Source organism: Ambystoma mexicanum, chromosome 3q (genome assembly GCF_040938575.1).
Source record: "Ambystoma mexicanum isolate Mex_15411 chromosome 3q, UKY_AmexF1_1, whole genome shotgun sequence".
In the NCBI taxonomy this organism is placed as follows: Eukaryota; Metazoa; Chordata; class Amphibia; order Caudata; family Ambystomatidae; genus Ambystoma; species Ambystoma mexicanum.
In genome coordinates this window covers 148,473,636-148,501,527 of record NC_090926.1, presented here as the reverse complement: position 1 = coordinate 148,501,527, position 27,892 = coordinate 148,473,636, and the positions used below count along the sequence as shown (strand labels likewise).

Here is a 27,892-nt window from a genome sequence, read left to right as displayed (position 1 = left end):
TCGCCTCCCGGCTCAACGCTCAGACGAGCTTATATTACAGCTGGAGGCTGGATCCGGGAGCTCTAGGGACGGATGCGTTTCTGCAAGAGTGGACAGGAGGTCCGCATTACGCTTTTCCCCCCTTCGCGATGCTGAGCAGAGTTCTAGCGAAGTGTCGGAGGGAGAAGGCAGAACTAGTATTAGTAGCACCCTTGTGGAAGTCTCAAGTGTGGTTCCCAACGTTAATGGAGCTAGCAGCAGACGTTCCCAGAGTCCTTCCCGAAGGAGAGCGACTGCTCACGGACCCAGCTGGGTCGTGTCATCCTCTGAGAGTGAGAGGGACACTCCCATTAGTCGCGTGCAGGATATCAGGAGACGCTGGGCTCTGCCAGGAATTTCGGAGCAGGCTGCGCAGCTTATCGCTGAATCCTGGGCTCCTTCCACTAGGAGGAGCTACGACGCAGCTTGGGCAAAATGGACGAGTTGGTGCAAGAACAGAAGTGTTCATCCCGTTTCAGCACCTGTAGTGGAGATCCTAAATTTCCTAGCGCATCTATTGCAGAATGGGAAAGCTTTCCGTACGATAGGAGTGTACAGGTCGGCTATATCAGCGGGACATATGTCAATTGAGGGAGTACCGGCAGGGGAACATCCAGCGGTAGTGAGACTCATCAGAGGAGCGAGATTTAGAGCGCCTCCAGGGCCTAAGTATAGTACTACATGGGACGTGGCGACAGTGCTACGATTACTATCAGACTGGCCAGCAGATAGATACCTTTCTCTCAAACAACTATCGGGTAAATTAGCTATGCTATTGTGTCTGATCTCATGTAAACGAGTGTCAGACGTCAAGGCGCTAGAGATTAATAGACGAATCTTCGGACCGGAGGGGGTTACGTTCTCCATAGTGAGGAGGACTAAGACAGGCACCTTCGCAGTCCATTACCCTTATTTTCCGGACAACTCGAAATGGTGCGTAGCTCGATGCATTAAAGAATACGAGAGCAGGACAGCAGAGAACAGAGCAGCTAGCACTACTCAGTTGTTAATAGCGCGTAGGAAGCCTTATCACGCTGTGGCATCCGCCACCATAGCCAGATGGGTCAAAGAGATTATGTGCGCAGCAGGAGTGAATGTGGACACATATGGAGCTCATTCAGTAAGAGGGGCGATGGCTTCATCAGCCGCGAGAGCAGGAGTGCCTTTGAGTGAAATAATGAGAGCAGCAGATTGGGCGAGCGATCGTACATTTAAGGAATTTTACTTTAAGCCAGCAGAGGGTTTGGCTAGTACAGTCTTGGGGAAGCTTTAAACAAGCATAATGCTCGCCTCCTGTCTTGTCATAGAATGTAGATTACCCCTGCTATCTGCGCAGGGAGTATTAATTCTATTAAAGACTAGGAGGCGAGCATTAAATTCCCGCCCGATTGGATGTACTGTATAAAATGTTGAGAAATTTATATGTGAGAGTACAGTACATGCGCACCACCCTAAGATTTATGATTGTGTCTTCATAGGGGAAGAGCAGAAGAATAACTGAAGAAGAGAAGACCATCAGGAGGCCGGGAGCGCACCGGCAGTTGAGTTAGAGTTCTGAAGATTCTTCGCACCGTTGACGAGGATCAGTTAATGGACAGGAGTGAATATCAGAGCGAGTAAAAGCAGAGGAGGAGCCTAAGTACAGGAAGGAGATCAGGACTGGTGGAATGAGCACGGACTACAGAGACTCATGGGGGTTGTAGTTAAAAAAAAAAAAAAAAAAAATGGAAAAGTTTGTTGGGTATTTTCCATGGTTTTATATATATGTTGTTGAACTGCTGAGGAGTAGTAATAAAAGAAGATGAAGCATAATGCTCGCCTCCTAGTCTTTAATAGAATTAATACTCCCTGCGCAGATAGCAGGGGTAATCTACATTATGTTGGAGTGAATTTGTAGGAGTAGAGCGTTCCATACAGTTTCTTCAGTGTATTGCCATTTCACCTATATGTTGAGACATGCTGTACTTTTGACTTCATGGCAGATTTTAATGCTGGCAACAAAGAAACTGGTGTGTGGTGTGGTTCTTTTATTTTTCATTGATTCTTTTTTTTTTGGTTGATAAATGTTTGGTTTATGGTGTGGATACTTGGGGCCTGATTCACAGACAGTTTTCCCATGGGATTGCGTCATTATAAAACACTTCTGTGAATAAGGCCCTTAATTGGGTTCGGGATGAACATGTGAATTATTCGGTAGTGAAATAAAATAAATGTCTGACAACGTCCAAGACACAAGTTGTGTGACCATTGGAAACCTTTTTTTTTTTTTTTTTTTTTTTTTTACCTTTCCTCTCCAGGAAACCTTTGCCAGTCTGCATAGATGAGGCTCCTAGTTTCACCTTGCTTGTTAGGGTGATGCATGGTGGTGTCCTTTTTAGAATCCAAACCCTCCTCCATTGAATAGAACAAAGGAATATCATGAGAGCAAGGAAAATCGCATTGCATATGAGGAAGTTGATCTGGTTGGTTTGCTCCAGTGAGTCAGAAACGTTGTGGACCTTTAGGGACTCTCATCGTGGCTCCCCAGTGTAGTAAGGCCGAGCAGTGACCTGCGTGTTAATAAACGTGGTTCAAAAGAATTGCTTTAATTCATATATTTTTCAGGAAAGAGGTTGGACCTCGTGCCTTAACGAACAAGGGGCAGTATCCACAAATAAGGACATTTCCAAAGCAAATGGTGCCTGTCATGGGACAACACAAACTGGGGCTTTCCCCTGGTGGCCACACCAAGTATGAGTGCCCAAATCATAAAGTTCTTGCGCTTGTGTAAGAGTGCTTGATTCCCCAGTGACACCCTAGTTAAAAAATAATGACGCAAGAAGTGGCCTTCTGAAAGTTCCTAATCTTAATGGGTGCTTAACCCACTAGCTACCCAAATGTCCAACCATAGTTTCAAGACCGCAAAATAAAAAGGTCTCCTGGAAAAGCTCTTCCAGGGTTTGCTCAGGCTGGAGCTTTCTTCAGTCTTCCTGTTTGTATGTTAACACTCAAGACCTCCATCAGGTTTTCTGGCTTCTTGTATTTCTCTTCTCTGGCTTCTCCTGTGCTGCCAATCTTGTTACCGCAGAGTCCAGAAAAGTCCTTTCGACGTGAACTTTGTTGGAGTTGGACAAGGGAAGGATACCCCTACGAGGAGGTTGGAGTCCTTCATTCACAAGTGCAGGTCTTGCCTTGTGCGATAGGGGACCTGTATGAGGCACGATTGCAGTTGTCTTGTGTGACCAGTGGATTGCAAAGTGCTGTCGTGTCTTTCTCATATGAATTCTGGAGTAAGGCCATGAGTCCCAGAATGCTCTTAGAGCAAGGACTCCTCATAGGGGTGTTTTTGAGTATTTGTGAGCATATGTTGTCAATGTTATAAGCTTCTTTTCTGTAGAGCGAAATCCCTGCACTGCTTGCTTTGCAGATATGAGTGATACATTGAATGAGTTGAGGAGGTATTGGGGTTTTTATTTTCTTTAAGAAGTTCACTGAAGCATATAGGTCGGTCAGTTTGAGGGTGAGGGTGTTAGGATTACCTTCTTTGGTATCTCCTACTACAAAAGCCATTTGTTCAGTCATGGGCAATCTGTATACTCTAGTGCTGGATGGAAGCCGTCATTGCTGCAAGGATCTGGTAAATACTCTTGGGGAAGACTAGGCTAAAAGGCATAACCTTGACCATGAATGACTGACTCATGGTTATGAACAGAGATGGTTACGAAGAGGAGACCATACACCAATAAGTGAGATCCATCACTCTGGTGGGGTCTCTACAGCAGAGGAAAGCTAGTCAACGCCTGCATTACACCAGAGACATAAGCTACATGGAGGTGGTAAAGCGTGCGAGCTGCAGAGCTCCCCTCCATGGGCCTCGATTGACCCTGATCAGAGTGATGCGATTCTAGAGCTAGAAGACTATTTCTTTTTTTCTATATTTTTTGTAAACTTTATTTTTGATTCTATTGCCATACCAAATAACCAGGTTATCCAATGAAACGTAAAACAATCACAGAAGAATTTGCACCATGCAAAATCGACTCACCCTGACCCACCACCCTGCCTCTTTTCTATCATACCCCAATACATCGTACTGTCTTTATCTATGCCCAGGTGCTTCCAGTTAGTTGCTGAGGGGTTTCAGGACTGACCCTGTTCTCGTAGTCACTGGTCTAGGCCTGGCCCACCTCCTCTCGTCAACCTGGGTCAGCAGGTAGTTTACATATGGGCCCCAAATGTCAGGGGGGCGGGCGTGGAGTGGCAGTTTTAGTAGAAGACTGTTTAATGACACAAAATGTCCCTTTACCTAGACCATTTCTGCATGTACTCTGGGGACAGCAATCCAACCCAGAAAAAGACTGCAGGCACATTGACCACTTATAACCCAGGACAACAGAGGTTGGGTAGTGTTGGGGAATACTTTAATTGGTAGTCGTTGCTATAACTCTTTGCTGTTCTCTGCAATTTTTCAGCCTTTTCGTTTATTTGAATGAACGCAACGAAATACCAGGGAACTACATTACCTGTCGTTCTCTCTCTGCTGCCTGCTTGTGCCGTTATTGGGTGTCTCAACCCTTACAAGACTGGTGTTAGCATGAAGTGCTGACACAAAGCCTGTTCAGGCCGGGTTCAGCGTTCGGTGCGTCATGCTGCCTCCTAATTATCATTTAGCCTTTGCTCTCTAGGCACCCCGGACATGATGTTATACTCCCGTGCTTCTAAAATTGAAGACAGCCGAGGCTCATTTACTCTTAGAGCTTCAAACAAGATATGAATGTGTAATATACAACATGCGCCACTTTACCCTTGACCTTGATAAGCGTAGGGTGAAAAGATTTCTACTAAATTACGGTCTGCACTTCTGAAGGGAAAATCTGCCATGAGTAGTGCTATGTTTGTGGTAGATTTAATTGAACTATGACAGATGTTTTATTAATTACTTTTTTTCCTACATAATTTCCATTTAAAATGTCATCGAGGTACCTATAGGGGGAGGGGTGTCGCAGTAGTCTTATCAATCAAGCTGGACCATTCATAACTTTGAGATATTGGACTGTGATAATTCATCCCAAATGTGCTCGCTTCTGCTTCTACCTGACCTGGTAATTCAGTCATTTTATGTTCTCCCTAATCCAGATATTACAATCTCAGACACTTCAGGTCCATGTGCGCCCATTGCCTTGATCTAATCCTTCTTAGTGATTTGGGTTAGCGTCCTTGAAACGTCCTATCCAATGGACTTTTTACTTGCGTGGATTACCTGTGCATGACCTGCATCACAGATCCTGCTTCTTGTCTTGCTCTGTGGTTTGAATAGATCTGCTTTTGTCTTGCTGACTCGTCTGGGATTCCATTGTTGCATCCCATGCAGCACCTCCCTTATTTCCTCGGTCTTCACACCTGTTGAACTCCGAGTGTTAACAGACTTTCTACATACAGGACCCCACAGGAGTGGCCAATTTTTCATGGCAAACCCCACGTGACTTTGTGCAGCGTAGGCTGGGGCCCCTGCAAACTATATTGTGTCCGTTAGCGCTACATCGGGTGGGTTCTCCGACAGATGGTCCGACTTGAACTCCTGATAAGAGATACTTTTGTCTGATGCATTGCTCTAACTGCCTTTTTCCATGTGGGTGTTGTGGAAGTAGTCCTTTATCATCTAACAACTTGGCACGTTAATGTTGACCTTACCCTTTTTAACCTACATTTGGTTGGTTGTTTCTCCTTGGGAAAGAGCCTGGTGGTACAAGGCATACATTCGTTTTCAAAAATATATTGGCAGAGTTTGCTAATTAACATTTTCTTGATTAGCAAACGGACCCATTTGATAAGCAATGTTGTATTCATGTTTTCAACGTCACCGGATTTTGTACTCAAGACATGAAATGAGCAATACAGCAGTTTCATAGCTCTCAACTCACCCGCTTTTGGCGGGTGTCACCCGCCTTGCAAAGGGCTGACTCACCCGCCAGGCCTCCTGCACGCCCATTCATTCCAATGGGCGTCTCACCCGCCAGAAACAAAATCGGGTGATTTCACCCGCCTTTGCAAGAAAAATGGTTGAGAGCTATGCAGTTTTGCATACTGCTGAAATAAGACATTAGTGAGAGAGTTGGGTCTTGCAAATTCTTTAAAATTCAGCTAGAGCTGCAGGTTGGGCAACTAAGTTTACCTATTGGAAATACACTCGACCCATAGCAACGGATGACCACAAATTTAAATGCAAGTTCTGTAAAATGGTGCATGTCACAACAAACCCGCTATGATTTTGATACCCTGCTGCCAGCCGTGCACAGTGAAACATTTATTTGGCATTGACATTTACTATGAATAATCCATGTAAATAAAAGGTTCAAACATTCTTTGACATGGTACTCACCCCTTCAAATCTACTTGACTATGCGAGCGGGTGAATATATATAATCGACCTCTGGAGGCTAACTACAGTCTATGGTAATGCAGTAGATGTAGAGACGGAATGGAACTATTGATCACTATTTTGCACAACATTTATTAGCTTTGTGTGTTCATTATGTAAGAGGAACTAAAGAGACTAAGAAGAGTGGATGACGTAACAAGCAGAGAACTGGGCAAACTAGGCGTAATATTGTAGTTTGTGGCCATCTCACTTTCAGGGTAGCTGGTATAAAGCAACAGGGGGGTGATAATATAGAATGTCAAGGAGTATGGGATCGTTTGTGTTGAGCACCCGTCGCACAAATGTATGCAACCATCTAGTTACAGAATTAGGTTTGCCATCAAAAGCATTTGATCGTGTGATCATGTACATTTTCAAAAGTGTCCGCTCGTCAATATGAAGCATCTTTACCAACCAAAATGAAATCTAGTTGACCCTGAGATTTAGATACACTAACCTAAACTTCGCTGTAAACCATGGAGATGGTGCAGTGTATTATCAATATTGTAATTATGCACTATGTAAACTTTTTTTCGGAATGGAATTGTATGACTGTATTTAGAAAATATATAAAGTTACACATACTGGCCTTTGCCAGACAGGATATAGAAAGCAGGATATAGAAAGCTTAGTAAAAGTATACTTAAGAATGGAGGCGATGATTACTGCCGCACTTTCTATCCATTAGCACTTGAAGTGAACAGAGAAAAGAAGGTGACAAGCTCATCGCGGGCAAGAGAGGAATGCAGGGCGAGCTGTGCTTTCATTGAACAGGTAAACTTAAATAGCTAACTTTGACACACGAGTGTCAATTTGATTAGCAAACCTAGAGAATTCCGTAGCAAATTGCCATGCGACACAGCTTATTTTTTTATTCCTCCCACCTTTTCATCCAAGCCCTTCACTGTTGCACAGTTTAGTATGAAGCACTTCTACTCCCTGGGATTGACTTCTCCCTGCACATTTGGCTGCATGTGGCAATGGGTTGTGGCAATGGGCTGCAACACTGGCACACACATCATGCAATTTTATATTCGATACCTGTCACATATACCATATAAATACATATTTAGAAGTTAATGAAACACAAGAATGTATTGAGGGTTGCAGCGTAAGCAATCTGGGGGAAGTAGCTCTACCACACTTATGCAGGAAGTCGCATGTAATATACGCTGTAGCAGAGTTTGTGTTGACTAGTTTTAAGCATGCTGGGATGGGGATTTCTCAAGGTGACCTGGCCTCCTGCCAATCCTCCACTTCAATTGAGCCACATCCAATTACCATTTGTGCCGGAGTCATTCGGTTTGGGGAATGCAGGGGGGAGAGGCTGTGATGTTTCTGGCTCCCCACCTATCCGCACAATGGATTTCTGGTGGGTCCCTGTTATTCCAAAGAGGGGCCTGCAGAGACACCACTCGAGCCCCCCGCCCCTAGCCTGTGTGTGTGTGTGCAACCTATTGCATCACCAGTGCTGGCACATTTTATATTGCAACTGCAATTCATGGTATGTAGCAGGCTGCTATCAATGTTAAAGGATATTTGTACCACGCACTATCGCCACCAGAGCGGTCCCCTGGCGGCTCTGAAAAAGGAAAGGGTGGGAGTGAGAATAAGCTGGAGAAGTGCAGGAGAGCAATGATGTGCTGTTGGTGGCCTCAGCCCGGTAAGTCTGTTGGCTGGGCTTGGGTGTTTTACAGTCGGTAGTCGTTGTGTGCTGTTGTGCGAGTTGTGTGATTTTGTTTTGTTGTTGCAGTGTAGAGAAGTGTGTGCGGATTGTTGTGTTATAGGCTTGTGGTTGTGTTTGGTTAGGGTTTGAGAGGTGTATGCAGAGGGGTGAAATTGTTAGTGGATTGGTTAATTTAGCATTGCTGTCTGGAAGTGAGGCGCTAAAATGCCGTATTCTCCATGGGTGGGTGTGGGAGCATCTCTGCGTTTCCGTCCTGATTTGGGGCCATCCGATACTCCCAGTCCCTTTCGCACATGGCATCCACTCACATTAATAACCTTGCCCAAGTTTGTCCTTGGCCACCTACGTGACCTCTGTCTGTAAGAGGGCAGGTGTTTGTGCGTCCCTTCAAATCGGGCCCAGAGAGCATTCCCAATTCAGTCTGTGCACGGCATCGGCTAGCCAAGGCTACTCCATCCATATGTGGTGGCTGGTTAGCATTCATTATCTTATTCAGTTGCTCATGCAGGTTATCGCTCCCAGCCCCTACGAAACGTGGCATATGCCGACGCTTGCAATTACGTCCAGCGGCGGCACCTGCCTTCATTCACAACTCCATCTGGTCAATGCCCATGTGAATGCCCACAACCTATAAGTGTGGCAAGTGCTAACACTCACACAACGCTCTATACAAGTATGACACCTGGTAGCAATTATGGAGTGGGTGAGGATGCTGATTTCTGTTCTCATGGATGTCGCTTGCGTCTTATTCGACTTAGCATTGTCTCTCTTGTAGTATGAGTTTCTCTAGTCGGTTCTAGGTGTTGTCGGTGTCATCTGAATTGTCATTCTTTTCTTTGTTTCCCATTCGGTTGTTTCCGTTTTTCAGTTGGAGTCTGTGATGTTGAAGAGCCAGGTTTTTAGTAATTTTCTGAATTGTTGGTCGTCTTTGGTGTTTCTTATTTCTTTCGCTGTTTTTCCAGTTTTTTGCAGCTAAGTGAGAGGAGGAGCCCCCCCGTTTCTTTTTTAAGGTAGGGTTTTTGTTCCAGGTGGATTTCGTCGCTTGATCTGAGGAGTTTTGTTCGCTTGTAGATTTTCTTTTGTAGGAATTCAGCTCCTTGTCCGCTGATTGCCTTGTGTGTTAAGCATGTTGTTTTGAAGGTGATGCACTCCTTGACTGGCAGCCAATGCAGAGTTTTTAGGGCTGCAGTGATGTGGTCTCTTCTGGATAGTTTGAGGAACTAAGGCCGCTTAATGGCAATATGGGGAGGAAGTGATCACCATTAAAGCACTCATTGGCCACCTCCAACAGAGCGGTCCTCCCAGACCAAGGGTATTCCTGGGTTGGCATTCCTGCCACAGCAGCCTCCACAAGGTCTGTTACATTTTCAAGAAGGCTCCTTTAGGGATGGGGGGGGGGGCGGTGTGTTTTGTGAAACGTATAGGGACCTTGGCAGGGTCATCATTTTAAATGGGACAGCTTGCCCAAGCAGGGAGAGGGAGGAAGAGCCACCAACCAAAATTTCACATCAGCTACAAATGTTAGTTTAACAGGCATGAGGTTGTGGCTGAGCAAATCCTTCCTATTGCGGCATACCCATACACCCAGAAGTGGGCAGATTTATAGTTGTGCTGGGAACAGGATGGACTTACTCCAATTCACCCATAGCACACTATGCATCTCCTATATTTGCAGGATCTCTACAACCCTCGGCCTGGACCTTAACCAGGTACAAAAGGAGATTGTCTGTGTAGAGGGAAACCGTATCTTCTCAGCCCGTGGGCTACTGGAAACCCTCCAACAAAGGATCCTCCTGTCATGATGCCTACCCCTGGAGCACCAGGCCAGGCCCAGCACCCCCGGGAGCAGGCATCATGCCCCCGGGTAAAAGCCCAGCGGCCCCTTATAGGGGCTCTTTGGACTCTGTCCTGGCGCCGTTGGCGCCAGGCTCATGTTGAACATCAGTCCTGGCGCCATAGGCGCCAGGCTCATAAAGGAAGGTGTTTTGTGCACTTACCTGATGCAGACCATGCTCCAAGATTCAGGCCTCCCTGAGACCTGAAAGGGACTATTTTTTCATTGGGACTATTTTGCCACTCGGCGTGGCCAGGGAAGGATACTTACCTGGAACTACTTTGGGGGCTATTTAAGCCACGCCCAGACAGTAGCTCACGCTTTGCGTTGTTCTGCATCCAAGCAGCTGAACGCTCACCGTGTCTGCTCCTGGATCTGGTCTCCAGCCACGCCCGCCTCGATCCTGGAACACCTGTAAGGAAAGGAGAGAAGAGAAAGGTGAAAACCAAGAATTTATTCAAACTTCTTACCTGCATCCGGAACCTTCACGCCAGCGTTCCTGAGAAAAGACTTTAATTTAAAAGCACCGCGTCGCTCGCTGCAGTGCCGCGCTTCTCTCACCTGTCCTCGGGAGTTCTTCTGGCTCCACCGCGACTGTCTGCACCGGTCGCCACATCTCAGCGCCTAGGGGAGAGAAGAAGAGACAAAAGGTGAGCAGAAGGAACATATGAGGAAAGCCTAATTTTCCGCCATAACACTTACCGGTCTTCTGTTGGTGGACCATTCCTCATTTCGGGTTGGCGCTGCTTCGTTGGCAGGTACCGCACCCCGGCCCCTATGGGGAAAGGACAAAAGACATTACTGGGGGAATATTAAAGACATTCAGAGGGATCGCCCCCATCGCTAACTCACCTGAGTTTACCATCGGCAATTCAATCCCTCAACACATCGCCTTCATTCTGCATCTGAAATAAAGGACAGATCACAGGTTAGGAAGGCAACAGAAAAGGAGGCTCAACACTTGAACTTTTGTAATCTTCATACTTATGGCGTTCCGCTCGGAAAAGTCAAGTGGATTTTGCCAGCGCCATTCTGAAAACCAGTGAAGTAACTGGACAAACACGCGCCCCTGCACCAGAAGCAGGATGGAGAGCTCATCCTTTCAAACCATTAGGTGAGCTTCAACTGGGGATTTCGGAGGAAGTTGGAGAAGAACGAAGGGGGGAAGGGGGGAGCAAGCACACTATTCTGCAGACTGTTAATCCCCTTTCTCATCTGCAGAAGGATATTCCTACTGGCCAGACGAGCAAGATTTGAGGATCCTGTTCAGTCGGTGTTCCGAGTTCTGCGCATCACGCTCGAAGAGGCCACAGCAACCCAGACTAGACCAGCGCCTCCGTGGGAGTCAGGTGAGCGTTACACCTCCAAAGAGCTCTATGGTGAGGACAAAGAGTAGTGGTGAGAGGGGGCCCCCTGGCACATCACCCCCACTCCTGTTCAAGGAGGAGGTCACATAGGTCTCCCTGTTAACTTGCGTTACTGCCTGGGCATCTGAATAAAGCATTTTGATCCATTGTAAGAACTCCATTTCCGCACCTGTAGGGGCCAGTGCTGGTATTAAAGCTTTGGCCAGTATTTTCGATTTGTAATTAATGAATGATATAGGCCTATATGATGCACATTCGTCTGGCTGCTCATGTGTATTTGGCAGCAAATTATGTGAGCTAACTGCAAATCGGGGGGAAGGGCAACACCCGTTCATCTCTACTCACCAAGAACATTAAGATCATCGGGCTGGCTATTTTATTATTTTATTTCCACATCTCCACGTTGAGGCCATATTGACAAGATTTCTGTGTGTAAAAAGGCCTTATAGGCAATTTATCTGGAGGGCTGCAGTAGCATATCTGTGGCACATAGTCCTGGGTCCATGCACATTCCAGAATGTGGGGGATTGGCCCACGCTAGGCCTGAAAAAGTTAACCTCCAGTCAAGACTGGTTTTGAATATAAGGATGATTCCAGCGTGGGCCCCAGGGGGAGCCCTGGGAAGGGTCTGCAGCCCTTCAACTAAGGGGAAATTACAGATGTAGTGGCCAAGCATCATGGTGCCTACTGTTGGGCAGAGCCTCGGCCGGCTCGTTTCACCCTCAGTATCTGGGGAAGGGGGTCAGCCACCCTGGCAGGGGGCACCTTAGCAAGCCAGCGTATGTATTGTGGGCCCAGGCCTTTGATGGTCCCGGGGGTGAGGGGAAGCGCAAGAGGGTAGCGCTTCGGTCCTGTCCAGCTTGGTCACTTCTCCTCTGGCACCCTCACCTAGGAATTGACGCTTCAATTTGCTGGTCCCCCCGTGGATCTGGGTGCTGCACACTGCTCAGCCGTGGCGTGCCCAGTGTCGGCCCCTTCGGTTACCGAAGGCCCCATCTGGAAGGGGCAGCTCTGACTCGCCGAACGTCTGTCGCCCCACAGTTTAGGTGGGCGATGCTACCTCTTCCAGGCGGTGTAGTGAGGACCTCACAGCTTTAGTGCCTCCAACCGCCAGCAGTTGTTTCTATTTCCGGTCGTTCTCAGCCCCCGCAGCTGCTCTGGCCCCGGTTGGTGCCTGCAGGGAGCTGTTGTGGTAAATTGGGTCGGCAGAGCTGTCCTGCTCCTAAAATCAGGATATTTTTCAGGTAGAGGCGGAGTCAGTGTGGAGAGCGTCTACGTGGGTCTGCTGCATTCTAGCGTCCTGCAGTCTTGAGGGTGACTTATGGTCCAGCCAGGTGTGGTTGACTAGGGTCTATGTATGTATACCACATTTTTGCTGAATGGCAACTTTCCTGAATGCTTTTTATTTGTATGTATGTGGCTTGGTAATCCTATGGGTGTTGGCCCCGGTGGGCTTGCTGTGCCTATTGCTCCTGTTCTTCTTGGCTGGTCTCTGGATAGTGACCGCAGTAAGTTGGGATTTACCTTCACGTTTCTCTTCAGGTGACGCAGTTATATCGCAGCACTTGCTGCTCTGTTATCACTGATCCCAACGTGTCTGTGGATCTATATTGGTGAAAACAAAAGGTAGCATCCTATTGCATCCTATTGCATACGTTTGTTTCCTCCCTCATTGTGTTGACAGTATTAGGGGAATGGGGGAAGGGTAAAAGAAGTTTCTCAGACTGGGTGAAATTGCTAGGTTCCGCTCCGCCGGCCTGTAAAGGCATCATGAAGTAAGACGCAGACAACAGATTTAATTTTCTAAAATGAAGTGTCTGTTTCTTAAATGTTAGGCTAAAGTAAGGCCTAACTTGCCCTATGCTAAGGTGGGGTTTCCCTGCCTAAAGAAAGGAAGGTTAGTCTGTCATAAAGTTCAACTCCAAAGTCTGTCTGTGTCAAAAAACCATGCTTGCCTTCACAACTAAGTCTATACAATGTGTAGGGATGTCAGCAACCAAAGGGACCGTGTTCAAAATAAGGTTCTGAGCTTCTTCCAGCTCTTGACTGACTTTCAGCTTCCTCTTCCCCAAGTTCAAAACAGTACCACAAAAAGACCTTGTGGTTCCCATCCCCAAGTTCAACACAGTTCACAGTTAATTCAACTTTCTGAGCTTTCAGAATTGATTCAAAACCCACTTTGTAACCTTAGAGGCTTTTAAACCATTCATTTGACTTATTCTTCTCTTTAGTCACTTTAACACTTGTTAAGCAAAAAAACTTCCACCTCCTTGATTTTTTTGTTGGTACACTCCAATTAGGGGTTACTCGGTCTAGATGCAGTTGTCGGACCACTCTGTCCACCCATCACAGGTCACACAACCGATAGCCCATGGCACTTTGTGATGTTCATTGATTCTCATTGGACTTCTTGCCAACACAGGTTTCCTCGCTGCACCTGTGACATTAGTCCATCTGTACTCCTGTTTCTCCTTGGCAGTCTCTTGACTCTGCCAAAGCGTGACTTTCACACAATTCATTTTGTGTTTATTCCTCGTCACCACCTTGCTTTCACACTATCCAATAGTTTGTTCGGTATTCAACGAATATTTCATGACTGGCATCTTCCTTTGCCCACACCAAGCCCTTGAAGCGCCCCAGCACATGAGTGTTCTCTCCCTGTCGCTCATCGCTGTACGGATGTTCCTCCGGGTGCTTCCGCGTTCCTCTTCTGCTTGCCCTCGCGCCCCTTTCTCTCGTCTGGAGCACTGGCGAGCAGCGCTCGCATCTTCCGAACCTTCTTGCTGTTTCCTGCGGCACAGTGGAAACGTCTGTATCTCCCAGCCCCAGGATGGGGACACGTGGCACTGGGCTCTGCAGTGCTCTCGACCCTCTTGTGGCCCGCTCTGGCCTCCTCACCTTTCCTGCTCTCCTGCAGCAGTCTGTGTCCTTTTCACCCGCCCCTCTACAGCCTGCTCCGCATCGTCCTGGCTTCCCAGGCAATTCCTCTTCTCCAGGCAGGTGTCTCCTTTTTTATACGCACCTGTAGCTTCTCAAGTTGCTGCAGGTGCAAGTCCTTTACCTGACCACGATTACGTCCATCAATGGGATGTGCCTGCCCTTTACATTAGTGTTCCACAGTCCTCTTCCTCGTACCGAAGGTGTGCACATGGAACTGTGCATTACTCCTAGTTGCCTCTTCCAAGGGATATGAATGTGGGACAGTGGAGTGTGTGACAGTGCGGAAGATTGGTAAAGGTTTGGAGAGAGTAGGATGTGATCTGACGCGGGGAAAGGAGCATACCATGCCAATCGAGGCATGTGAAAATGGCGGATGTGTGGTTTAGATTTAACCAAATCATTATTCCACTTAGTGTGGAGTGCCCCTCGTGCCAACAGCAGAGAATTAACCACGTGGAGCATCTTACACTCAACTGCTTGTATTTTTGATTAATGATTTGTCGGAAAGGCTCATGACCACTTCAAATCAGACTTTAATCGCGCTGACATCTTTTCTAGAGGAAATCCTTTTGGGTTTGAAGAACAAAATGGCAGAGGGCGATGCAGCATGGACAGAGATCAGGCTTACTTTTTAGTCTCGGGAGGATAGCTCGGCGGCTACGTGCTCGCCTTGGAAGCAAGGCGGCACGGAGCAAAACGGGTTCGATCCCCGGGTCCGCGCTTGGAAATCTCTGGGTATTAAGCACGTTATCAATAACCTATCAAATCGATCTACTAATCTTGTGATTATTCACTTGATTTGACTTATACTATGAGAGAAGATGTCGTTATTGATGGTCTTGAATACTTTCCTTGTGATCTTTTGAAATAATTTTGAATACATTTGTATTCTCGTTTGTTTAATTGAGTGTTTTACAGTTTACAAGAAACCTTTACGCTTTTATAAATAAAAAAAACAAAGCATTAGCCTCTCTGTATGGCAGTCAGGTACTAAGGTCAGGAGCTCTGTACTCCCTTAGCTTCTTGGCACAGCTGCTTGATGCTTCCATCTTCGCACAGCAAAACACCACCTTCTCACAGTCTTGCTCTTCCATTTATCCATCCTCTTAAATCCAGATATGGAGCTTCAATCCCTTTTCTTTCGGCTCTTGGGGTTTTAGCTTTTCTCCTTTTCCCATCATGCTTTGCTTTCTGGCCCCTTTGACATGACTGGATTTGGTCTGTTACTCCTAGTTTGTGGAAGCCAACATGTGTAGCTGCTACATCTTGTAGCAGAAATGTTTCTGAAACATGTTATTTAATGTAACTGTTCAGAAAAGTTTTAGATCCTCCACTCTGAACATTAGTAGCTGTAAAGTTCTGCGGTCTTGGAAGGCACATCTCCTTTGTACTCTTACTCTAAAGAATGGTTCATTAAAGGAGCGCATTGCAAATCCGAATAAGATTAAAAAGAAAGTGTTTGAGGATGATTGGAGAGAACACCGAAGTCTGGCTATGAATGATCGCCTGTTTTATCTTTTTAAATATGAAGTCAAGTCTTTTAACGCCCTTCCCGTTTCTCTACAAAATCCCACAGAGATTTTGTTAAGGTTTCAATTGCATTTACTGCCAACCGGAGAAGTCCCTGGTGCAAGAGCAAATCAGCTACAATTTCAAAGGACTTGCAGATACCGTGATCTGACTGTAGAAACTTAAGGCACCTGATAATTTACTGTTATGCTCTGCACGATCTTCGTTTGGGTATATTTGCTTGTTTTAAATTAAATTTTTCTTTGTACTGATCTATTTTTGTTTACGGTTCTAACTAGTCTACACTACAATATGGATTTAGGAGTTTACATTTTTATCAAAGGTTTTAGTTGAACTGTGTTTTTACTTGTATACATAATTAAATGTCACCCACTGCTTTTTCTCTTGGTGTGTTTGGAAACTGTATTCAATGCCTCGTCCTTATACTGTGAGAACTGTGCAGTCTTTACAATTCAGACGTTTGCTGGGATGGATGCAGTTTTTCAGGGCTTTCTTCAGCTTATTGTCGAATTTCTTTCTTGTAAATGTATCCCTCATGTGGCAGCCCTACTTGTGCCCTTGTTTGCTGTTGGTGTGGGGGATTTATTTCTTAAATGGCATTAGGAATTTCATCATGGATGTCGGGCTCGAACTATGATCATGTCTATTGAGTTTTTGGTAAGATGCTTGGAGCCCCATGCTCTTAGTCTCTCATTTGTTTCTTTTTGCTTTCTACATCCGCATTCAGAGGTTTCTCTGGTGCCTATGTTGTTTGCGCGGCTATGGTGACCACATTGGTCTGCTCTAGCAGCAACGCCTCAGCAAAGCATTTGTTGAGTAGCTGTCTGAAAGTAGTGCTGTATAGCTAACTCTTTGGCCATGGCCCCAGCATCACATTCAATATACAGGATCTCGTAATTCCCTGCCCCATTTATTTCCTATCCTTTGGAAATTAGTTTTTCTTTGTTTGGTCTCCTTTTGAAGACTGTCTTAGTTACTTACCTGTAACTGTATTGGTATCTTTCATAGATTCACCTGCTTGAATATTCCCCATTGTCAGACCAGGAATACTCCGTAATTTCTTTCTCATAGGAAAAAGCAATGTACATTGCTAATGAAGCCTGAAAGGCACTTGCTTTTCCCTCCACCTCATTTTGGTCCCTTTTGGAGGCCGTCCTCAGATTTTGATGCCTATTAGTGATTGCTAAATTGATGACTGCCTGCCATTGGAGCAGCCTCACCGGGGAGGTGGCTGAGCGCATGTGAATCTATGGAAGATACCAATGTTGGAGAAATACAGTTACAGGTAAGTAATTAAGTCTTCTCCAGCATTGGATCTTTCATATATTGACATTCTTGAATAGAATTCCAAGCAGTGGACTCATGCCACCTACTTCTCTGAAGTACACATTAGGTCAACAATTGTAACCACAGAGTACCCTGAACACATTATGCATGCTTAAACATGGAGGGAAGGAGGGAAAGAACAATGGCTGCTCCTACCACACGTAAACGGGTGTTGCAGGACTGCTTATCTGACAGCTGACTCCCTTCCGGTGTCTTCCAGACAACAGTGATTGGTGCATGGTATGAAGCATGCTCCAGGTAGCTGCCCTGTGTTTGTTCTTCATGGCCACTCCCACTTGGAAAGCCGCTCGTCTGGCTGAATGAGCAGCAGCTGGGCGGGTAAGCTGGTTGCCCTTGATCTTGTGGCAGTGGGTAATGCAATTCACCACCATTTGGGCAAGCCCTTGCTTGGAGATCCTTTGGCCCTTGCAAGACCCTGCAAATGAATGAAATAACCTGGAAGACGTTTGAAAAGCGCTAGAGCGCTGCTAGTAGAATTTGAGTACTCGTGACCGGTCTAGCGAGTGCAGGGCGTGTTCAGGGCTAGAGGTATGATTGTTGAAAACAGTTGGCAGTATCATGCTTTAAGACAGTTCTACCTTAAACCACCTTGGAGAGGCACTTTGGGTGCAGCCTGAGGACAACTTCGGAAGACTATAAACAGAGGGTCAGTGGCTAGAGCTTGTAGTCCGCTGATTTGTCGCGGCAATTGTTATCGATAATAGGAAGGCAACTTTCCATGAGGGGGAACTTCAGATCGCATTTGTGGATGGGCTGGTAGGGTTGATTCAAGCTTGGATAAGGTGCAGGCACCGGTGGGAAAGTCCTAAGCATACCCTTTATGAAGGTTTTTACAGCCGGATCAGAGCCAAAGTGCGTAGTGCGCGTCATCTGCAGGAGAGTCTGGTACCAGACTTACTGGTATAGGCCGGTGCAATTAAAATCATCCTGTAGGGCCTTTACCTTACCTGTCGCAGCACCCTGGCTAGCAAGGGTATTGGAGGGAAGGTGTGAAGGAACTCTCCTGTCCATGTCGGAGAGAAGGCATCCCCCCGCACCCCCAGTGAATCCCTCTCTGGATACCGGGATGCAAAAATATGGCATTTTGTGGTTGGTTGCAAAGAGATCGATTTGCGGGTGACACAATCATCTGAAAATCTGTTTGATCTCGGTCCAATTGAGCTCCCATTCGTGGGACGTGGAGAATTCCCATATCAGTTGATATTCCATGCTGTTCTGCTCTGACATGAATCCTGTGAGTGAGGGCCCACTTCCGGAGTTTCTGCACCTCTGTAGATGGCAGGACTGACCTCGTGCCCCTTGCTTTTTGGTGTAATGCATAGAGGTTGTGTTGTCGGTCTGCATGGTGACCACCTGGCCAGCAAGGATTGAAAGGACTTTATCGCCCATCGTATGGCTCAGAGTACAAGCACATTGATATGCAGATCTGATTCTTATTTGCACCATGTGCCCTTTGCCTGCAAGTCTCCGAGATGGGCTCCCCATCCTGACAGGAATGCATCTGTCCTGAGAAGAAGCGTGGAGGTGGGGGTTTGGAAGGGATGGCAGGTGCACGATGTCCTTCCACAAACATGTTGCCTGTACCCATTGATGGTCCAATTCTTCCTGCATCAGCCTCATTCTGAGTCTGCAATTTGGAACCAGTAATATACATGACATCCTGCCCAGTAAGGATTTGTAATGACGCACTGTGGTAGTGCGTGCCTTCAAGAACCAGTGGGCTAGTTGGGAGATCACTGCTATTCGTTGGCCGGACGGTCTCACCCACAGAATGCTGTTATCGCGTTTCGCTCCTAAAGAGAGGGAGATTTACACCAGCGTGACCACTGATTTGTCTTTGTGGATGGAAAAACCTAGATTTGTGATCCTTTGTTCGACAAATATGGTTCTGTTCCTTTGATTTCACCTTTATGGAAAGACTTCACTCCTGCCTTTCGTAGGTGCGCTACCACTGGTGCTAGACATTTGGTGAAGACCGTCGAGGCTAAACTAGGACCAAAGGGGTGCTCCCTCTCACTGTGAACCTTGGGTCGCATTTGTGCACCAAATTTATGGGTATGTGAAAATACGCATTCTGTGGGTCGATTGTTGCTTTAATTTGTCCTTCTGTTGCCATGGGGAGTGTGGTCATTTTGGACTTCATGCACTTCACATACTTGTTTATGGCACGTAGTTCTAGAATGGGGCGTTAATGTCCGTTCTTTTTCTTTACCAGAAAAAAGCGGGAGTAGGATCCTTTCCCTCTCTGACTGAGAGGTACGGTCTCTACAGCGGCTTTTTGTAGCAGTTTGACCACTTACGACTTGAGGTGTATCGTGATGAGCATTGCATGCACGCAGTGGTAAGGCTGACGGCCATGTGAGGAATTTGCTGATGTCTTTGTTCATTATATGTAGCATCCACTTATCTAATGTGATCATTCTCCAGCATGGGGTCTGGCATGGATTCACATGCTCATGAATATTCCCCGTCGTCAGGCTGGGAATCCTCGGTAAAGAAAAAACCAGTATCAGTTTCGTTTCTGATCTGTCTTTCGTAGTAATAACCAATCACTGGTCTCTGCGTCATACTGACCACAGCCAATGACTGCCCTCTACCTAAGCACCGCCTCTGGCAGCCATCTTCAGATTTTTACCGCACGTTCATGTGTTGGGATCCTCGTGCTATTGCTCTCGAGCGTTAGTGCTATTTGTTCACATTTTTTCTCAAAAAACTTCGTTTTTTCGGTCAAAAGAGCCTCAAGCTCCACCGACTCTCCATCCGATCAACGGGGACCCGTGTCGGATTCGTCTGCGCCCCTCAAGGGTGAAGATCTCGCCGAGCTACGCTTTTGGAGGACTCCAGAAGTTTCTCAGGCCCGGACATGGCCCAGGAGAAGGGAAGCTCGACGCCCGGAAAGCTGTTCAGGATCTGCCCTGGATGCCAGCTGCAGAACGTCTTTAAGGAGGACGAACACTCATTTTGTCTCTACTGCTTACATGAGGACAAGACGCACGTGGAGAAGGACTGTGCGTTTTGCGGCAATATGTCGGAGCGGACCATGAAGGACCGCCACCAACGTCTCGCCAACTGGCTGGAAGGGAAGAGCCCGTCAGGCGAGAAGAAGAGGAAGAAATCCGAGCGGTCTTCTAAGACCTTTGAGGACGCCCCGGTGACGGGGGTCCAACACAAGGCCAAGCACCGCGAGTCCGCTGGCACCGGGAGCGCCGAACGGTCGGGCTCTACGGGCGCCAGGCAGGGCGCACCCTCCCCGGCACCTTCAGCCACGAGCCAACGCTCTGGGTCGGGTAAGAGGAAGGGCGAGCACCCGGCGAAGCTCCTGGAGAGGCCCCGGTCGAGCTCGAAGGCCCCATCGGAGGGAGAGCGAGGCAGTGTTCCCCCCCCCCCCTCAAGGATAAGGCGGTGAGCGCACCTAAGGTGGTGAAGGCCTTAATCCATCCGGCCAAGCCCTCTATCGAAACTGTCGCGGCGGCCCTGGCTCAGCCTGTGGAGGCTGCACCAGTGGTGGCGACCTCGGGGCTCAGAGTCTCCCTGCCACCTCGGAGGGAGTCCTCTTTTGTGCCCATCGATAGGACCCCCGTGAAACCCCCGGCGGGGAAGAAAAAGGGGGGGCAGGGCGTCGTCGTAGATTCGGCCTCAACCTCAGAGGAAGAGCTGATTGAGGTCTAAAGCCACGGCCTTGGCGTGGAAGAAGACCGGCCCGTCGGGATGGATCCCGGCGTAGGTGACGACGACATCGTCGAGGGTGCCGACGGGGCTCCTGATCGCCCGTCGGATTCCCCTCTGCCAGTGCCGCAAGACAACTCGGCGGCCATTTTGTTGGCTATACAGTCCTTATGTTCAGAGATAAGGACGAGACTACCGTTGCCGACAGAGGAACCTCTCCCGTCGGGGGATCCTGAACCGGGACCTTCTGGTGCTCCCCCGCCCAAGAAAAGAAGGATTCACCCTCCACCTCCTTTTCAGCCGTCGCGCCCCATCCAGTCCTCCTCCCCGTCCACCCGAGGGGATGATACGGGGACTGACACGGCAGCGACGGGTACGGACGACGAGGTATACGACGAGGATCTACCGGCGTCACCTCCCACCAGGGTTTCTCCGCCCGACGAGATTGGATCGTTCCACTCCATGATCGCCAGGGCATCCGAGCTTTTCCAACTCTGCCCTGAGGAGAAGAAAAAGGAAGGATTCCTTTATCAACGGCGCGAGGCCAAGAGGAAGACGGTCCTCGCGGTGCCTCTACTGGACGACATTTGGGATGAGGGCCTCGCCCTCCTCAAGAACCCTTCCACGACGCCAGCTAGAAGAGACCGGTACGAGGAGAAGTACCGGGTCCCGGACGCGGCCCCCCTGTGCCTCCGGGCGCAGCCTACCCCGGACTCCGTCGTCTCCGCGGCGGCCAGGAAGAAAGCGGGGGGGGGGGGTGCGGCCTCCACATCGACTTCCCCACCGGACGGCGAGGGAAAGAAATTGGACGCTATGGGACGCAGGGTCATCTCGTCTGCAGCGACGACGATTAAAGCGGCCAACGCCTTGGCTATCGTGGCCCGCTACGACAGGGAGCTATGGTACAAACTGGCTCCCCTGCTGGACTTCCTACCGGACGACAAGAGGGCGGATGCCCTGGAGATCCTACAGGAAGGCGAGGTGGCGTCGGACCACGCCATCACTATTGCGACGGACATCGCCGACACTGGGTTTCGCCAGTTGGGCAACGGCGTGTGCCTTAGGCGGCGTGGATGGCTCAAGGCTACGGACTTCCGTCAAGACGTACAGACCAGAGTCCTGGACATGCCGTTCGATGGGAACAACCTGTTTGTGAAAACAGTGGAAGATTCCATTCAGGCCATTAAAGCGGACACTGAGACGGCCCGGGCCCTTGGGGTTCTGCAGCAACGACGGACGCCCTTTCGGAGCAGCGGAGGCAAGGGCGCCTCCAAAGGTTCCGGTGGCGGTTTCTCCACCTACCGTCAAGCGGCCCGCTCGTCGTCTCAGGAGGCTTACAGAGGACGAGGCAAGTCTGGCGGACCCCGCCGTCGTCGCCAAGGAGGTCAAGGCGGCAAAGCCTCGTCGAAACAGGATTGAACCGGCCGTGGGGTCGGGCCCCCACCTGATGCACCCCGGTGGGAGGCCGGCTGGCGAGCTTCGTCAGCGTGTGGGAGTCCATCTCCACCGACCGTTGGGTGCTGGACGCCTTAGCCCGGGGCCACGCGCTCGAGTTTCAAAGAAGGTGCCCGCGCGTCCCCCCCGTGGCCAGGAAAGAGCTTCACGTCCCTCAGCTTCTCCTGGAGGTAAAGGCGATGCTCAGGAAGGGCGTCATCGAACTCGTCCCAAAGAGGCTTCGGGGCTCCGGAGTTTACTCGAGATACTTCCTCGTGAAGAAGAAGACGGGAGGATGGCGCCCCATCCTAGACCTGCGACGTCTGAACAAGTTCATCAAGGCGCAGAAGTTCCGGATGGTCACCCTCCAGCACATCCTGGGGCAGCTGGAGGAAGGAGACTTCCTGTCGTCGTCGGATTTGGAGGATGCCTACTTCCACATTCCCATCCTAAAGGGGCACCGAAAATTCCTCAGGTTTGTGGTCCAAGGGCGTCACTACCAGTTCAAAGCCCTCCCCTTCGGACTACGGTCGGCACCCACGGTATTTACCAAGTGCCTTGCACCGGTGGCGGCGCAGCTGCGCCGCGAGGGGATCCACGTCTACCCCTACCTGGACGACTGGCTCATCCGAGCCAAGACGAGGGAGCTCGCCGTGGAGCACACGGCAAGGACCGTCCAACTTCTCACGGACCTGGGCTTCTCTGTGAACAACGCCAAGTCCCACCTGGTACCTGCGCAAAACGCACTGTTTCTGGGAGCGAAGCTCGACACAGTGTCCCTTCTGGCCTCCCCGTCGGAGGAAAGGACCAGGTCCATCCTGGGCAAGGTACAGCAGATGTTGGTTTCCGACGCGGCCAAGGTGAGGTCCATCAAGTCCCTCCTCGGAATGATGTCTTCTTGCATCTACCTCATTCCCATGTGCAGGCTCCGGATGCGCCCGTTGCAGGAGTTCCTGCACGCGCGCTGGATCCAAACGACGGGCGGCTTCGAGGAGAGGATCACACTCGACGAGAGTTTCCGCCGAGCGGTCCGGTGGTGGGGCACCCGCGCGCATCTGACGGCGGGCATGGACTTCCAGACCCCAGACCACCAGGAGACAGTGACCACGGATGCCTCCCTGGAAGGGTGGGGAGCGCACACCGAAAATCTGCATGCGAGAGGCCTCTGGCTCCCGACGGAGAAGTCCCTCCATATTAATGTCCTGGAGCTCCGTGCAGTGTTCTGGGCCCTCAGGTCCTTCCTTCCGTCCCTCAAGGGCAAGGTGGTGAGGATCTTCACCGACAACACCACCACCATGTTTTACATCAGGAAACAGGGCGGAACCAGGTCCCCAGCACTGTCCGAGGAGGCGCAGGACCTGTGGCATTGGGCAGTCGCCCAAAGGATGTTTCTGGTGCCGTTTCATCTGGCAGGGATAAAAAACACCATCGCCGACTCACTCAGCAGGGAGCTGCGCTCGTGCCACGAGTGGGAACTACGGCAGGATCTAGTGGATCGCCTCTTCCGACGGTGGGGCACACCCCAGATCGACCTGTTCGCGACGGCGACAAACTCCAAGTGCCGGAGGTTCGCCAGCAGGTTTCCCCAGGCGAGGAGCATGGCCGATGCTTTCTCGTTTCCCTGGGAGGGCCTGTTCCTCTACGCGTTCCCTCCTTTGCCACTGCTAATCCGGCTCGTCAACCAGCTCAAGAGGTCACGTACAGGATGATCCTCGTAGCACCTGCGTGGCCGAGGCAGATATGGTTCCCGGACCTTCTGGACTTGTCAGCGTCCCCGCCAATGAAGCTGCCGGTGGACGCGGATCTACTCTCCAGGGAAGGAGGTGCCATCCTCCACCACGACCCGAAATCGCTGAACTTGCAGGCCTGGCTCCTGCAGCGCTAGAGTTTGGAGGATACGACATACCGGCCGACTTCAGAGAGGTTCTTGCAAAAAGGCCAGGGCGTCCTCGACTCTTAAATGCTACGGACACAAATGGAAGAGGTTCTCTGTCTGGTGCCACGCACAGAAGATTAACCCTCTACGGATTACGGCTCCCCAGGTACTGCCGTACCTGTTGACGCTGGCCAAAGCTGGACTGGCACACGCGTCCATCAAGATTCATCTTGCTGCGATCTCCCGATACACCAGAACCACGGGCCGGACGTCCCTGTGGTCTCATCGTCTGGTGAAAGAGTTCATGAAGGGACTGTTCAGATCGTTCCCGCCGGTGAAGGCGCCGGCCCCGGCGTGGGAGCTCAACGTGGTGCTGACCAAGCTCATGGGACCTCCGTTCGAGCCTCTGCACTCGGCCCCGTTGAAGTTTCTATCGTGGAAAACAGCGTTTCTTGTGGCCATCACCTCCGCACGAAGGGTGGGAGGGATCCAGGCCCTTTCCTGCAAGGCCCCGTACTTGACTTTTCACGACACGAGGGTAGTGCTCAGGACGCACCCCTCCTTCATGCCCAAGGTACCGTCGGACTTCCATCTCAACGAACCCTTGGTGTTGCCTGTGTTCTTCCCGTCGCCTTCGTCGCCGGCTGAGAGGACTTTGCACTCGCTGGATGTGGCTAGAGCGCTTAAGTTCTACGTGGACCGCACGAAGTGTTTTCGGAAGACGTCTCAACTCTTTGTGAACTTTGGACCTGTCAATCAGGGGAAGGCTCTCTCGAAGGCTTCCATTTCCAGATGGCTCTCCGGCTGTATCATGTACTGTCATCGGTTGGCAAACCGACCGCTGCCTGGCCGTCCGAGAGCCCATTCCACCAGAGCGATCGCAGCTACCACGGCGTTCCTTTCTGGTGTGCCCCTGTTGGACATATGCAGGGCTGCTACGTGGAGGTCGACGCACACCTTCACGAAATTCTACTGCGTCGATCGGGATTCCAGGGAGGAGTCCAGGGTCGGCCAAGCAGTGCTGCGCAACCTGTTCGCCTGAGGTGAGCCTGGTGAGGAGGTAAGATGCTTAATGTTGAGTTTGATGTAATGCTTAATGTTGAGCCTTTGCCACCTCCCGTGGTTGTGCATGTGTGTACTGCTATGTATTCTTTATTCATGAGCATGTGAATCCATGCCAGACCCCATGCTGGAGAAGGAACAAGTTACTTACCTGTAACTGTTGTTCTCCAGCATGGGTCTGGCATGGATTCACATGCGAACCCTCCCGCCTACCCCTCTGCGGCTCTTCACTTGGTCATACTGCCACTTCACGTGCTTCCAAATCTGAAGATGGCTGCCAGAGGCGGTGCTTAGGTAGAGGGCAGTCATTGGCTGTGGTCAGTATGACGCAGAGACCAGTGATTGGTTATTACTACGAAAGACAGATCAGAAACGAAACTGATACTGGTTTTTTCTTTACCGAGGATTCCCAGCCTGACGACGGGGAATATTTATGAGCATGTGAATCCATGCCAGACCCATGCTGGAGAACAACAGTTACAGGTAAGTAACTTGTTCCTTTGCCACTAATGTAGGCGGTGGATGATCCTCCCACGGGGTGCGATGTGAAAGGGGATGGTACTTTACGGCAATTTTGTTTGGTCAACTGGGCCTTTGACTGGCTGTTCCCACGCCTGCCTCTGTCATATTTCTTGTGGACTGCTGGTATTTATTGGACGATTGATCCACTTAGGTGGACCTCTGTGTGGAATTGGGTCTGTTTTAGGAACGAAAACCTTCCTGATCTGCCTCGAAAGGAGCGAAAAGTATGCCTTTCCTTGCCCTTGTTCCTCAACGAACAGATGGCCCTGGCTGGATCAGTGTCCATTTTGATTCCTTTCAGCTGGTAGTCCACCTTTTTGTCAAACAACTCTTGGCCATTGAAAGGCATGTTTAGTATTTTCACCTGCACTTCAGGCCTAAAGTAAATAGCCTTCAACCATACCTGGCATCTGAGGACCTCTCCATGAGCCATTTGCCTGAGCCTTGATTCTCCTGCATCAACTGCCGAGTCCAGCATCAACTGCTGAGTAACATGTGGTAAGACGTTGTTTTCCCCATCCCTAACAATGGCCCGTGCCTTCTCCTGAAAGTTGTCCGGCAGGTGATCCATGAACTTGGAAATCTTATGCCATAATTCCCTTTCATATCTTGCTGTCCTAGTGAGGGCATTAGCTGTTCTGATGGACACCGACGCAGAAGCTGATGCCTTCCTGCCTACCGCTTCAGGTTTCCTGCCTTCCATGTTAGGCGGGGCCGTTGTTGATGAAGCAGGGGTTGTGAGCTTCCTTCTGGCGGCCACAGTTGCTAATCTTGTTTTGGGTGTCCTCGCAACCACAGTGGTGTGTTCTGGGGCCTTGTATTTCTTCTCCGGCCTAGCCCCTGTAGCGAGAGTAGAACGCTGATTGGCTAGAATAGTCTCCCTGCCATCCCATATGGTGTCTAAAATAGGTATGGCCGTAATCATCCCCCTAGTCTTTGCTCATACAACACTGACGTGATACTTGCAGATCGAACATTGATGCCGCTTTTACAATGATTAAATTGAATGATGCAATGTTGTCCGGCGCTTAAAGGGGAGTCTCGCCTCTTTTGCTTCTCAATGATGTAATCCTCCCATTCGTCAGTATCCTGTTCGGGTGAGTCTTGCGTAATCTCCCTCTCTTCAGGCTTGTCGGCCTTTGTCTCTGGCTCTGAAAATTCCTGTAGGGATCATCAACCCGGTTCCTGACCGCCAGTAAGAGGAGATGGGGATGGTGCTCTAATGGACCGTGGCGAAGAGACGCTTGATGTCTCCGAGGTGGGGAGATGCTCTGCTGCCTCTTGGGTGATCCCTCTTGAGTGGCGACTGGTTTTCTGTTATCACCCGTGATGGTGATAGCTAAAAGCGTCCTTTGCTTCCTTTTGAAATGAGTACATTATATTTTTAAGGCACTGCATCAACAAAGGTTGAAAAGGGTCAGAAGTGTCTTCTGAGTGTGACTGGCATTGAGTGCTCTTTGTGCACCGATTGTGGCCTGTCGTCTTGCAGGTCCGAGAATTCCTCTTGAAGAATTATTTCAGGAAGTTCAACCATTTCCTTGATGAGAGACCGGTTAATATTAGAAACTGAGGCCTGTGGTACGGACAGCGTGTTTATCACTCTGTTCCTTCGACTTTGAAGGTAGTGGAGTAAGTACTGCTTTTCCCGTGAACAGCGGGATGGTCGAACTGCCATTAGTGTTTTTTCTGTGTGATGATGCAATTCTCGTTGACCGTTTACCGGCTGTCGTCGATACACTTCTAGTCATGGACAAGGGCTCCCTGGAACTAGTCTTGGACAAGGGGGTCTTTTGAAGTAGTCGTGGACGAGGTTCTGTTCGCAGACGGTGGGCTGGCCTTAGATGGGGATTCTCCCGTCGACTAAGACTACTTCGTTGACTAAGACCGTTCATGTTTCTATGATTGATCGTTCGTGGATGAGGCACTAGTATACAGGGAATTTAGCTGTAGACGACGAGTCATGGACAGTGCTATGCCCGTCGAGTATCTCGTGGATGAATTGTCCATGGACAGTCCCTTGGTAATAGTCATGGATGAGGGGGTCTTACCTGCCAATTCTTCATTTTTGATGGTGGTGCTGTCACTAGTGCCACTGATGAAGCTCTTCTCTTGGAATCATGCTCCTCAGGGGTCCTGTGGGAAGTAACGGAAGCTGTCTTGACTGATTCCTCACTTTCTCTCCAGATGAAGTAGTCTCCTGTGTCTGTCTGTA

At 49.4% G+C, this 27,892-nt stretch overlaps 1 protein-coding gene across 3 annotated transcripts in view; it reads left to right on the top strand.

The window, feature by feature from the left end:
* CDK4 (cyclin dependent kinase 4) overlaps positions 1 to 27,892 on the top strand; it is a 735,471-nt gene that overhangs the window by 31,955 nt on the left and 675,624 nt on the right. Inside the window, exon 2 of one of the 3 annotated variants that reach the window (XM_069653351.1) lies at positions 7,104 to 7,189. The exons of the other annotated variants lie outside the window; for them this stretch is intronic. The gene's annotated coding sequence lies outside the window, so the exon portion shown is untranslated. The remainder of the gene's footprint in view (positions 1 to 7,103; positions 7,190 to 27,892) is intronic. 3 annotated transcript variants of the gene reach the window in all.